This window comes from Mus musculus, chromosome 1 (assembly GCF_000001635.26).
Source record: "Mus musculus strain C57BL/6J chromosome 1, GRCm38.p6 C57BL/6J".
NCBI classification, from domain to species: domain Eukaryota; kingdom Metazoa; phylum Chordata; class Mammalia; order Rodentia; family Muridae; genus Mus; species Mus musculus.
In genome coordinates, this window is record NC_000067.6 from 42,616,828 (window position 1) to 42,630,912 (window position 14,085).

The window sequence follows — 14,085 nt, forward strand, 5'->3', positions numbered from 1 at the left end:
GAAATTCCAATGCAGCAAGGAACAACTTTAATACAGATTCTAGAAGTCAGGTGTCCATGATGTAGATGTGGGGTCAGAAAGCATGTACATTTCAGAATATGATCTGAATATGATCTCTTAACCACAGAACTCATCATCTGAGCCTTTCCTCTACATCAAGGATCCAGCATCAATTGTTTAGTTTCCATGACCGTTACGTGGATAATCTGTAAGGTTTGCACCCACCACCATATGTTTGTAGACAATGACATTCACTGTGTTGTCCACAGTTTATGATCTAAGTTGATCTTTTTAGATGCAAATTTATGTGTAAGAATTAGTTTTACTGTTGAAGAAGTTAACTCCCCAGGTTTTGTTCAATCCTTTTTGCATTGCAAATGTTTTACATTTGAGGGTATTTTGTTGAATGTTAGTGTCTTAAGGTAGGGTTTCTCTTGCTACAGTGAAACACCATGAGCCAAAATCAAACTAGGAAGAAGAGGGTTCATTTGGCTCATACTTCCACATTGCTGTTCCCCACCAAAGGAAGTCAGGACAGGAACTCAAGGAGAAACCTGGAGGCAGGGGTTGATGCAGAGGCCATGAAGGAGTGCTGCTTACTGGGTTGCTCCCCATGGCTTGCTAAGTATGCTTTCTTATAGAACCCAGAACCACCAGCCCAGGAATGGCACCACCCACAATAGCTTGTGCCCTCTCCCATTGATTGTTAATTAAGAAAATACCTTATAGCTGGATCTCATGGAGATATTTTCCTCAGTCGAGTCTCCATCCTCTCAGCTGATTCTAGCTTGTATCAAGTTAACATAAAACCAGACAGTACAGTTAGCCACAATTACATTTTTGCTCTATGTTTCTGTTTTCTGTCAAGCTCACAGAATCTATTCCAAGATTTTCTGTGTAATGTTTATTGCTGGTGTGTTCCCAGCTTCCTTTGCACATCCTTACGTTCTTCTGGAATTTACTTTAGAGTAAGAAGCTGATCCAGGCTTTTCTTCTACATAGCTGGTGTCAAAGTTCCACCGAGAACTCTTTTCAAGGTCCTGGCTGCATTTCTGTCCCTTCCTGTCTTCCTGGCCACCTCTGTGCCCTGTCTATTGCTACACCAGCACCACTTATGTCTGTGACTATAGCTCCAGGACAGGCTGTGCCACGCCACAAAGCAAGTGTTCCCCAGTGACTCGAGCTTTTCCAAAGTTTGTGTAATCTTTCCTTTATATTTACAAGTCCAGATGAGCCTTTAAATCAGATCATAATTTTAAAAGTCAAATCGACTGAGAATAGACTTTCTATGTGCAGTGTCGTCAGTAACATTCCCCATAAGTGGTTTTGAAGACAGGAATTAACAAATACTTTCTCTCTAAGACCAGACAGTGAATATTTTGGTATTTGCAAGCTGTATATTTTCTCTGTGTTACAACTATGGAAGTCTGCCAGCAGCATGCATTAATTGCCTTACTGAGTGTAAAATAATGATCATGTTCAAGAAAATCTTAAGAAAACAACTAGAAAAACAGTGGAATATTACTTTTCCATAAAAAGAAGTAGAGTACTGAAACATGTTTGAAAATATTACATGAAGTATGAAGCTCAGATATGAAAAGTCACATAAAATATGTGAATTAAAGTATTTGAAATATTCAGAAGAGATCAATCCAGTGGATGTAAGGCAGAATGATGCTGGCCAAGAGGTAGAAGGGAGAAGTAACTATTTGACAAATAAAGTCCTTTGGCTTGGTGGTGGTGATACATGCTTTTAGTCCCAGAAGGCGGAAGCCAGAGGATCTTTGTGAGTTCAAGGCCTCTGGTTTAATCTGAGCATAAGAAAAATTAAACTAGTAAGCAATCAATTGCCAGGGTGAATCAGTTAGGTAAGGATAGGCTGAGTAGCAAACACCCCCAAGCCTTGAGGGATTAACACGCAAGTTAGTTCTTGTTTATCTAACAGTACAACTCAAGTTGAAGGGACAGTTCCTCACACAAACCTTCCTATTGGGGAGCTGACTCCAACATCCTCTTTGTCTAGCCTATTCCAAATTTTAAGGTGCATTTGTTTAAAAGGCAGAAAAACATTCAGAAGGTCTGCATGGCACCAAGGATTGTGCTTATCTGACAAGAAGAATCCAGTACTGACAGCTCTGGTCTGAGGACTCAGGGACTCTGAGGTCTGATGACTCTTCAGGGACCATTTGGAAGGATATTATTGCCAGGTACGCAAGAACGCAAGGAGGAGATGCAGCTGCTGTTCTTCGAAGCACAGCCTTCTGATGGTAACAGTTTCCTTCTGTATTCCCTCTGCCCATCTTCATGGACTCATCTAACAGCAAGAAGTGCTAAGCAGCTGGCCAGCGTTGCTCCATCATGGGAAGGAAGAACTGATTGGGGTCCACAATCAGAGTTCTTACATATTTTAAATGCACTTGCCTATCAACATCCAAGAGGGTTGATTTAAAAACCAACACAACTCCTCCTATAGATATAAAACCCAAACATGTTCAAACACCTTACATGAGATAGCATAGCACAGGACCTTCATACATCATCCACCTGAATACATGAGTCATGTCTAAACGACTTAGGATGCTCAGTACAAGTAAGCCCTGTGCAAATTATGGATGTGACATTTTACCTAAGGGAAGATGCTATGGAGAAGTCTGTTACCTAGGGGACAGTGATATTGAAAAGTCTACATGTGTTTTACACTGACACATTTATTTTTCCTCAAGTAGTTTTAATACCTGGCTGGTTATAGAGCCCGTGAATATAGGAGGCTGACCACGCATTAAAAGGTGAGACAACTGGGTTAGTTGTATGTCCTGTCAAAATATGACCTTTTCAGAGTTAAAAACATTTTTTCTACATAGAAAAACTATCAAAATAAAAATTTCATGGTCAAGACACATATTATACTCAGTGAAGGGCTTTAGAAGATTTTGGTATTTTGTTTGACTTATTTATAAAGAAAATTTGTTTTTTAGTAAGGCAAAGCAAGGGGATCCATAAGTGAGGACTTTTAATTCACAGATTCAAGGAAATACTCAAAGATGAAAAAATGGCTATTGAGTACCAGGGAAGAAACTGCAGAGGAACTGATACAAGATTTCCATGGGTGGGATCCAGAGGATGCCAGCCAAACAATCTAGTGCTCCCTGCAGAGGATGCCAGCCAAACACTCTAGTGTTCCCTGGGTGGGTAAGAATGTTCCTTCAACAACAAAGAGGATTGTTATTCAAACAAGAAGAGACTATGATCAGCAAAGGTGTCTAGATCAACAATGGGAACAATGATGGCTTCATCCAGAGACAGTGCTTTCAAAAGTATATATCCACATGCAACCATGTACAGAACTCTGCCTCACTTCATACATAGCTGACACAGGAGCCCATTCTCCATTCTTGGCTTTGACCCCAAGCAATGGGAGCAAAAGTAGGCAAGTGAAACCACATTGTACAAAAATTCTGTACGGCATAGACAATGCCTCACACACCAAAGGGACAGTATGTAGACTGGTTGAAAAAAAAGACCTTCAAGGCATATAATTAGTCAGAAATTGTTACCAAGAACATGAAAACAACAACTCAATAACAACAACAAGGGCTAGGGGTGTAGCTCAAACAGTAGAGTGTTGCCTGGAAGTGGAGTGTTGAAGCAATGTGGCACCTCCATGAAACAGGATCGTGACTACTCAAAAGATTCAAAAATGAACAATCGTGAGCCCTGCCTCTCATTTCTAGGTTCTCCTGCGAAAGCTAGAGCTATGATCTTAAAGAGATAGTTCATTCCCATGGTCAATGAACACTATTCTCAAGAGCCCTGGAATAGAAGCCACCAATGTCGATTAGAAGATAAATGAACAAGAAACTTGTTACAAACTTGTGATGGAACTTTGTACAGACTTTAGCTGGAAGAAGATCTTAGTGCACGGTGCAATGTGAATTAGCCTGAGGATACTATGCTATGTAAAACAAACAAACAAACAAACAAACAAAAGACAGTGCAACAAATGCACAGATAATACATGGCTCAACTCACACTGAAAATTGTAAAATTCAAAGTCAACGGGTGAGCCGGTGACTAGGAGAAAATAAAGTAGAGAGCGGGATACAGTGGAATTATTTTGTTGCCAGTGAAACTTATACACCCTGGCAGGTCCTCTCATTCACCACTCCCCTCTCTATCCTCGGGCTGCCTGTTGCCAGGACTTGAGACAGGAAAGGGTTAGCAGAATGCATCTCTATGCTAGTGTGTTTGAGCAATTGTCTTTTAAGATATAAGGAGAGAGAAAAAAATGCTCTATATTTCCAAGGTTCCAAGCACCACCTTGTCTGGTAAATAAATCTTTCTTATCCCATCAAGAAAATGCAAACTAAAAATGACTTTGAGATTCTCTCTCTTCCCAAGCAGAAAGACTGTGTGATGGTTTGTAAATACTTGGCCCAGGAAGTGGCGCTATGAGAAGGTGTGGCCTTGTTGGAATAGGTGTGTCACTGTGGATGTGGACTTAAGACCTTCACCCTAGCTTCCTGAAAGTTAGTCTTCCACTACCAGCCTTCAAATGAAGATGTAGAACTGTGTCTTTAGTTGCATATGTAGCAGAGGATGGCCTAGTCTGCCAACAATGGGTGGAGAGGCCCTTCGTCTTGTGAAGATCATTTGCCCCACTACAGGGGAATGCCAGGGCCAGGAAGTGGGAGTGGATGGGCTGGGGAGCAGGCTGGGGGGAGGGTATAGGGGACTTTCGGAATAGCATTTGAAATGTAAATGAAGAAAATATCTTTTAAAAAAAAGAATTATCTTTTTATAAGGAATATTACAAAGTGCCCTTGCATGCAGGATTCAATGAAAAGAGAAGTTTTAATTACTAAAATTGACCCACATAAAAGAAAAAAAAAGACTTGTCTTGGTCATGGTGTCTGTTCACAGCAGTAAAACCCTATCTAATACCATCAAGAAAATATTGATAACAGCAAACTTTCAAGGATGTAGAGAAAGCAGGTCCCTTTCTCACCACTGGTGGGAGGGGAGGGAAAACTGATATAGCCACTATAAAAATTACAGTGAAAGTTTCTCATAAAATTAAAAATAGAAGTAACTTATAACACAGCTCTACTGCTTCTGGGCATACACCCAAAGGACTCTATGCTCTATCACAAAGATACCTGCACAGCCAAGTTCATTGCTACTCAATTCATAACAACGAAGAACTGGAAGCAGCCTAGATACCTATCCACAGATGAATCAATAATATGATGCATGTATGCAATAGAAATTTTTTCACCTATAAGAAAAATGAATGGATAGACTCTGAAAGGATTATATTAAGGGAGATGACTCAGCCTTGGAAACGAAGAAAATTACATGATCTCTCTCATATGCTGAGCCTAGCCTACAATATTTATATTTATAACGTGGGTGTGAGTGAAGGTATAGACTATGAAACGAGAAAGAAAAGACACCACTAGAGGGAAAGTGAGATGTCTATCAAGGAGCTAGAGGGGGCAAAATGACATGTTACAGGTAGAGAAGAGACCGGGAGAGAGGGTGTGGACGGTGAATAGGGGAAGAGAATCAAAGGAGTTTTGTAATGGCATTTCAAAATAATAATGATGATAATAATAATAATAATTTGCATGCTAATTAAATTAATAAAAAATAAGTGTCTCGAGCTCACAGTTTGGGAGTGCAGGAGTCCAGGAGTCCAGGCATCACTGTGCTGGTCTCAGTGAGAGTCCTCTCTGCTGGTCATCTCTTGGAGAAGAGTAGAGAGTAGAAGTCTATTCACAGAGAAGGAAGCACAAAGGCTTGCAAAGTGCAAGTGGCCCCTCCCCACCTCCAGGAACAAATCTGAGACCACAGAGCAGTGGTTCTCAACTCTTCCTAATGCTGAGACTCTTTAACACAGTTCCTCATGTGGTGGAGATCCTGACCATATAATTATATTTTTGTCTCTTCATAACTGTAATTTTGCTACTGTCGTGAATTGTAAATATCTGATCTCCAGGATATCTGATGGAGACCTCTGTGAAACGGCCACCCAACCCTGGGGTGTCACAACCCCCAGATAGAGAACCACTGCCATAGAGGAACGCTGGTTACTAGGTTGTTCTTTATAGCTTGCACGGTCTGCTTTCTCACACTGCATAGGAGCACCTGCTCAAGGTCGAAATTGCCCGCAATGGGCCGCACCCTCCCAAAGTAATCATTAGTCATTAAAATACCCCACCAGCCTTCTCCCAGTCTGACCTGGTGAGGGGGGTTTCTCCACTGAGGTTTCCCTTTCTCAAATCTTTCTAGTTTGTGTCAAGCTGTAAGAAAACCAACCAGCACAGTCCTTTGTTAAGGCCACACCCTGAAGGGCTCCGCCACCTCCCAACCATAGTGAGAAGATATTTGTAAACTGAGTCAAAGCCACAGCCTGATTCCCAAGCCAGCTCTGCTGCACAGCAGATTCACTCGAAAGGCTTTTTGAAAATTTGAACGCCAGGAGCCTAGATATTTTGACGACGTCACTGGTATGTTCAGTTCATGCTGTTACTGTACCAAAACACCAGAGGCGACCCACCTTAAGAAAGAAACTTTGGGGAGCGGGTCTCATGGGCCAAGGTATCACAGAGCAGGGAGAGTAACAGAAAGATGTTCAATTTGTGGCTGAGTGTAAAGAAAGCTAGCGAGAGATTGTGATTCCAAAATTCCCTTTCGGGACATAGTTCCAAAGATCAAAAGACCACTCACAAGGTCCAGCTGTCTCTCAGTAGTATTACACTGGGTACCAATTACAACGCATGAGCCTCAAGGGGAGACTTAGTCAAACCTCGGCAATCAATGTAAAGTTAACGTGAATGCTAACGCTAACATGCAGCCAAGGTAGGAAGCCACGGCGAGAGATGTCCTCCATAGGATACGGAATCTGTTGGAAAGCATCCAGAGTCTAACCCTGTCTGCACACAGGGGTCCTAAAGTACATTCAGTCGGCACTGTGAAAGCTGCCCCGTGCCCAGATGCAGCCTGGACAACTTCCCGGGCTGCCCCCCACAAGCACCCTGAACTAAACACTGTACCTCCAAACATGACTGAAATCAGAATTGTTTGGAGCCCTTTAAAGAGGAGAAAGTGAAAGAGAGAAGGAGGAGGGTTTGGGGGAGTAGATTCAGGACTGTTGACTCAGCAAAAGTGGGGGGCGGGGCTCCACACTGTGAGGCTGTGGCGCCAAACACCAGCTCTGTGTGGGGCTCTGGGAGCTGACAGGGGCCCATGTTATTCTTATTAGTAAGGACTAGAGAGCCCCACATTAAAAATATTTAGCACAGAAAACAAGCGTCTCTGAGAGAGAAGAGGAGGGGAGAGAACAAGGACTCTGTTCATACGGCAAGAACGAATATTAGAAAAGATGCTTAAGGCACAACTTCTGGACTCCAAAGTACAGCAAGGTCAAACCTCAAGGTCAAACTGCACAGAGCGTTTCCCAAAGAACCACCCTCCTGAGATGGGCTGGGAGGATATTTATTTTCTTTAAAAAAAAAAAAAATGATTCATTCTTTGAGATTTTGCATTTGATAATATTCACCCACAAAACATTTCATAATATTCATCCACTCCCCTAACTCTTCGCTGACCCCCCTTCCCTTCCCTTCCCTACCTACCCAATTTTCTGTCTTATTTGATTGTTTATTTTTAATCCTTCAAGATCAATTTGTACTACCCAAATATTCTCGGATGTGTGGTCTTCCGCTGGAGAGTGGTTGATTTGCCCTGGGTATACTGTTAAATTGAAATGCCTCTCCCTCTCGCGGTGGCTGGCATTCTTAGCTGCAGAGCTGGGAGCATTTGTCTGGCTGTTATCCACTCCCTAAGTCCATGCTGGGTAAGGGTCCTTCAATGAGATCTCCTCCCAGGCTTCCAGGTCTGGAACTACAGTCACATGGTAACTCAAACTGGTATTTGCCCTGAATATCTGGTCAGTTGAAATGGACATCAATAAAAAAAAATTCTTAGAGTGAAGAGTAGGCACAAAAGGGCTCAGACTGGACTACTGGGAGAGGATAGGAGCCAGCACCTGGGGCCAGAGGCAGCAGACTCCCTAAGTCTCTGATTTAATATCCCTGATGACACAGAACATCCTGACATGGCACAAGAGCCAGATGCTTCCAGAAGCTCTCCAGTTACGTCTCCTCACGGGAAAAGATAGAGCTGACTGCCTACTGCTTCCTTCTCTGAGAAGAGCTTTGACTCCTTCAAGCACAGCCCAGCTATGCTCCCTGAGTCTGGCTGGGCTCCAACCCCAAGCAAGCAAAACAGACCAACCTAGAATCCCACTTTTTTCCACAGTCTGATGCCTTCCCACCTTCTTGCAAGCCTGGCCCCATAGTCTGAGATCTGTGGCCCTGCCACAGACAAAGGAATCAAGGCTGAGCTTGGTGTTAGGCTCCAGGGGTGTTCAGTCACATTGAATTCAGATGATAGTTTCATATAGGAGTATCAGCAAGAACGCCACAGACAGGGTGTAGGGTGCTGTCTGCCTCAACATCTTAATTACTGTTGGTGTGTGTGTGTGTGTGTGTGTGTGTGAGAGAGAGAGAGAGAGAGAGAGAGAGAGAGAGAGAGAGAGAGCATCCTCACTAGTGTACATGCATACAGTTTAACTGCCCATCTTCAATGTGTGTCTTCTTATGATTTTACACCCCCAAATCTTCACCAGAAGGGGGAGGATTGGAAACTTAGGGTAGCCTGGGCTATCTGAGACTCCAAACAGCCTAGGAAGGTGATTTGGATACCACTCTTCCTATGAGAAAGTGAACCCCTAAAGACAGAAACCCCTAGTGATGAGGTTTGCCCCTGGTTAGATCACTGACTTGAAGCAGTATGCTTTCCGTGGCTTTTGCATAAATGACAGAATAAAGAATGGAGGCAGGCCACATGGAGGAGCCCACCCACCAAAGAACTCCTGTCAGTCTAAGCCAGTCCACAAAGATTGTCAAGGAAGCTGACAGCCCCTACCCTTCCACTTTCGCTCATTTTAAGATTTCCACTCTGGTCTGCTTTAAAATTCAAACTCAGATCAACTTGAAAGAGTCCTTCCCCTAAACCAGCACTTCTTATCACAAGCCAGAGACATTAAAACAATTCTCATTCTCCGTATCTGCTACACCTCGGGTAACATCAGAGTACAGTTTCCTGAGCGTGGGCTGGCAGATCTGGGCCAGGAGTGTATGATAGGCCAGTTATTTCCTTTTTCTTCTCATCTCAGGAATAAATAATGAGTTTGAGAGAGCCAGTGGGAGGAGTGAAAGGCAAACGCAAGGATTTTCGGGGAGGGGGGCTTTAAGAATCTTGCCATGATTGTTTTCTTGTTTTTCTGATCATTTTCATTTGAATTCCAGCACTCTCAGGTTTGTGATTGGAAGAATTGCATTCTATTAGAGCTGCCCTCTGCTTCCCTTTCCCATCCCTTCCCCCTCTCTCTCCCCACCACTCCCCTCCCCCTCTCCCTTCACTCTTCTTCTCCCCTTCACTCCCTTCCCCAGTCTTCCCTCTCCTTTCTCCCTGCCCTCCCCCTCCCCTCCCCCAAGAAAAAAATCACAATGAAAAATGGCCTGACAAGTTAACAAATTTTTAGACTGTTCCCAGTCGAGAGAGGGGATAGCCAAAGGCAGAAATATTTTGTTTCTAGTTAAATTCTCATAAAAAGGACCTTGCACAATTCCTGACATAAAAACAAAGCATCTCTCCATTCTTTTTTTTTTTCCAAACCTTTCCTCAAATGTCAAAATTTGGGAATGACACCTCACTCCACTCGTACCAGCTGCAGTGACTTAAGCGGAAGGGTCTCTCAGCTCCATGAACTAGTGTTTCCGCTAAAGCTTTGTTAGCTGATCTAACGGCAATGACTTTCCAATAGACATGCCCTGAATCATTGATCACTGTGTCCTCTTCTTGTTTGCATTGGAACACTGTTCAATTTACACCAATTAAAGAATGCTTGGCTTGGATATTGAAGAATAATTAAGGCATGCAAATTCCCCAAAGGCTTCTAAAAATGACATCTGACTGGAATGTTGATCAGGGCATGAAAGCAGCATTAGTATTTAGTCTGACTGATATACAAAATCATTACAACATCTCTCCAGGAAGAGTGACATTGGGTCAATGTAGGTACTTGCCTGGCCGCCCTAAACAAATTTGACAAGTCTAATTTTAAGTAATTGCTCAGAGTTTAGTGGCAGGCTCTGTCCCCATAAGGGCAGCTGTCTGGACCACATCTTGTAATTGAGCTGTGTCTTTAAACTATATGCATCAGCCCAGTGTGCCTGTGCACTATCAGGGAAGGTCAAGGGCTAGTGACATAGTGTGTCCTCTTCAAATTTCACAGGAGGACTTCACGGTCCCTGCTAGACAGCCTTGCTCTGTCTCATCCACTCTAGGAAAAATTGAGCTGTGTAGGCAGATGGGGCTCTAGAGTTCCCAGAGAAACCACCACATAGTATAACTCTGGATTATCTGCAGCTCTGGGGCCTGGGTAGACATGCAGGGTCTTCAACCCCACCTGGTCCTCCTATATTAGGAGGCTAAGACCCTGCAGGAGTGATGAGCAAGCACTTGCCACATCTCTGAAACCTTTCCATGTATATCAGCCACTAAAGTAAATCCACAGATCTTTCTTCTCTGTGGTGAAATTGGGGACCCAGCATAGTAGGTCATTTGCCCAACTGAGGGCGCAAAGCTCAAATGGGAGTGAACACTGAGGTTAATGGCTCATTTTCTTTTATTTTCTTCAAGTTGATGCACCTTTCATCTATGCTGTGTGTGTGTGTGTGTGTGTGTGTGTGTGTGTGTGTGTGTGTGTGTGTGTGTGTGTGTTATATGTTGCATGCATATGAGTGTGCCAGCATGTGTGCCCATGTACAGATATATGGCGACCACTGAAGATGTCTGGTATCGCCTGTGTGGCTCCCCACCTTCTTGCCTTCAGTCAGGGTCTGTCTCTGAGTCAGACAGTGACTTTTTAAGTGGGTTCTGTTTTGTAAGGGATTTGAACTCTGAACTCACACTCACAAGCTTGTGTTCCTTTTCACGGAGCCGTCGTCTCCCTAACTGCTGCAACTTAAAAAAACTTAATCTTAGATTCACAATTTAGTGAAAATGAGTCAGCATTCAGCTGAATTTTGAGACCTCGCTGTTCCCCTGTTTGTCATTTTGCCCACTGTTCATCCCTGGGAAACACATTGGGCTCAGGGTCTGTGCGGATGGTAGCTGCTTCTTGTCTTCAGGCTATCAGAACTGAGCAGCCTAAGCCCAGGGAAATGGACCAACCACTGGACCAGCTATAAAGGAAATTGGATGGCTTCAGAGGCCCCTCTTTAGTCCATGGCTACCATTGTCTGTAGTCTCTGTATGATCTGATGGACAAAAACCTGCAACCCCTGTGCATGGAGTACAAAGGAGAGACATCAGATCCACTGATAATTGGCATGGTTTAACAAAGTTATCATGGGATCCTTGGAGACCTCTGGATAGTCCCTGCCAACTATATTAAAAGTAAGTGACCCAGAAGGTGGGTGTAAGAAAGTAATTTTTGGATAAAATCAGATAAAAGGGGGTTTCCAATGAGATGGGAGGGATGCAAACACGATCTGAGATACTAACCAAATGGCAGGTTTGAGGTTTAATTTTTCTTCTTAATCTTTTTCCTTTGGAAATAATTGTATCTTTTTTGCAGTCCATTCCAGCCTGCCAACCCTTGAGCTACATGTAGTCTGTATTTGTCAAACTATGAGTGAGCAGATCAAGCCAAAGATGAAAAATAAGGACAATCTCCCATGAGATCTGTGTCAGGATGCCCCTTCCCCAGAGATGCAAAAGCTGTGTAGCTGAGTCCCTGGAGTCCACTTGAGTGGATGAAGCCACCACCCAATACTCCCTTTTCCACCCTGGCTACTCCTCAAATGGCTTCCCTTCCTTTCTTCCTCTCTCTCTCTCTCTCTCTCTCTCTCTCTCTCTCTCCCTCTCTCTCTCCCTCTCTGCCATGCAGAGCACTAGGCCTTTCTCAGACACTTCATCCCCGCTCTGGGCACGATGAGGAGTGAAATGTGCCTCTGAATAGAGAAGAGAAGACAGGGTGGATTAATGGCAGAAGAGTAACACAGCCCTCGCAGAACAAAACGAGGGTGACCCGGACGAAACAAAGCGCCACAATAGATCATTTCTGAGAAGTCACCCGGCAGCTTTGAAACCACAGGCTGCGTGCTCCGGGGCAGTGAGTGTCACATCCATGGCTTTCAGGAGGCATGAATGGACGGGAACAGTAACTCTTTTTCATGCCTCTTTCAGAGGGCTTGTCGGTGGAGAAGGATTTACCATTCAATTCCCATACTTTTATGTGGGAAATTAGGAATTTGCCCCTTTAAAAGAAATTGCCTTTTAAACTCTTCATAAATTGTGGCGGTTTTATAGATTTACCCAAACTTCTTCTTCCTTCATGTCCTTCCACTTATATATCATTTTTAAATATTCATAAATACAGAGAGAGAGAGAGGGAGAGAGAGAGAGAGAGAGAGAGAGAGAGAGAGAGAGAGAGAGAGAGAAAACTCTCTTCTCCTCTTTGCTCAAAAATCTATTCAAGGCATGTCCCCGCAATAGAGACATTTCAACTTTCTGTCCCATGCCCAGTTGGATTCCCCCCCCCCCCATGGCTGTGTTATTTCACCATTTTTCATGAAACACTCAAACTCTTTTGCAAAAAAAAAAAAAAAAGTCACTAGGGGAACTACATAGGTGGCAAGTGCTAGGCAGAGCTGGTGAGATGAAAACCGACCAGGTCACTCACTCACCCTCAGCAATGACGTAGAGTTCTGTGCGCTTCCCTCGCCAGCCCCGGCACAGGGATTGTCCGGTAAAAACACTCAAGCTTTTCTAGGAGTGGGTTGTATACCTTATTTCCAGCCACCTTGGTCCAACACTGGGCCTCCCTACCTGGCTGTTTGCTTCCCAGAAGCCCACAGTGTTTGGCCATATTAATCTCATTAACCTTCCCGATCAGTTTCAACAGCAGTGAAGACTTGAGAACGTGGAGTTCCTGGCAGAGAAGTTGAGCCTTGGCTCCCTGCCAGTACATTTGAACATTTGATCTGGCTCCCCAGGCCCCTTCCAGAGCCTTTTTTTTTTCCATAGGAAGAAAGCACAAACAAGAAAGCCTTGCCATACGAAATGCAGCCATGTGTGACTCCAAGCTTGGCCCCCCCTCCCTTCTCTTGCCAGAATGTTCCTAGTCCCCGGTCCTTAGAGCAGAGGGAGCAGCTGAGATGATGATGCCTGCCTTTCTCTGGGGTCGGTCGGTCGACCATGCAGCACCTTGGGCACAGTCCCCCAAACGGAGCAGCCTTTAGGCAAGAGATGGAAAGAGGAGAGGGTTGGGGGAGGGGAGCAGAAGGCCTTCCTCATCAGCAGGTCTATAAGGCCAGACGAGGTGATGGGGGCTTCGAAATACTTCCTCCTGTGCAAATGCTGACAGTGGACCTCTGTTCTTTCAGGTTTCCTAGATTAGAAAAACAAAAACAAAGAAGGCTCTAAATCAGTGGTTCTCAACCTGTGGGTCTCGACCCTTTCACAGGGGTCGCCTAACACCATCAAAGACAACCAAGATTTGCATTAAAATTCATAACCGTAGCAAAATCACAGTTATAAAGTAGCAACAAAATAATTTTATGATTAAGGGGGGGGGGTCACTAAAGCATGAGGAACTGTATTAAAAGTTTGCAACATTAAGAAGGTTGAGAACCACTGCTCTAAATAGACTTGACTGGAATGAATTCAGACCCTGACATCACTTCTCTGGTTTTTAATAAAAAAAAAAAAATCAATTTTCTATTTCAGAGGGCATTAACAAGCTGAGAATGAAGGGCCCAGGACTGACTGCATCACACTCTGAACCTGGAGATGGAACTAGCTCCTTCCCTGTTGATAATCATGTCAAAAGAGATATACTACTGCTTCTTGATTTTAATTTAATTTTCTTTATATAGTGTGCATGTGTCTGGGCAAGTGTGTGAGCACATGTGTATGAAGGTGCCCACAGAAGGCACAGAGTACATTAGA

General features: G+C 43.8%; 1 long non-coding RNA gene across 11 annotated transcripts in view; it reads right to left on the minus strand.

The window, feature by feature from the left end:
* Gm30248 overlaps nt 1-14,085 on the minus strand; it is a 42,664-nt gene that overhangs the window by 17,897 nt on the left and 10,682 nt on the right. For 3 of the 11 annotated variants that reach the window (XR_865393.1, XR_373381.2, XR_865391.1), the window contains exons 2-4: nt 12,822-13,525; nt 5,669-5,771; nt 723-787 (exon numbers count right to left, since the gene is read on the minus strand). This is a non-coding gene — a long non-coding RNA (predicted gene, 30248). Of the gene's footprint in view, nt 1-612; nt 5,772-12,821; nt 13,526-14,085 lie in introns of those variants that run through there. The other 8 variants (XR_003947800.1, XR_003947797.1, XR_003947798.1 and 5 more) reach the window with 5 other exon arrangements.